Source organism: Penaeus monodon, chromosome 24 (genome assembly GCF_015228065.2).
Source record: "Penaeus monodon isolate SGIC_2016 chromosome 24, NSTDA_Pmon_1, whole genome shotgun sequence".
In the NCBI taxonomy this organism is placed as follows: Eukaryota; Metazoa; Arthropoda; class Malacostraca; order Decapoda; family Penaeidae; genus Penaeus; species Penaeus monodon.
The window spans coordinates 4,237,661-4,237,912 of record NC_051409.1 but is presented as its reverse complement, the minus strand read 5'-3'; the positions used below and the strand labels follow the sequence as shown (position 1 = coordinate 4,237,912).

Below are 252 nucleotides of genomic sequence, written 5' to 3'. Positions count from 1 at the left end.
AGGAAAAGTGAAGAACAAGGAAGGGGAAACAGAGTGAGGGAGGAAAGTGAACAGAGAAAAAAGGAAAAGGGACAGAGAACATGATAAACTGAAGAAGAAGGGGAGAACAAAGGAAAGAGGAAAAGAAGAGGAGGGAGGGGAGAAGAGGGGAAAAGAGGAGGAAGGGGAGACCAGGAGAAAGGAGGGAGAAAAGAGGGGGAGAAGAGAGGAAAAGCCAAATTTAGAAAACTCATTAGCGCACCTTTATCACAG

General features: G+C 45.6%; 1 protein-coding gene across 1 annotated transcript in view; it reads left to right on the top strand.

Annotated features, from left to right (window-relative positions):
• Positions 1–252, top strand: part of LOC119588809 (uncharacterized protein DKFZp434B061-like) — a 58,268-nt gene that overhangs the window by 8,912 nt on the left and 49,104 nt on the right. The gene's annotated exons all lie outside the window — the stretch shown is intronic.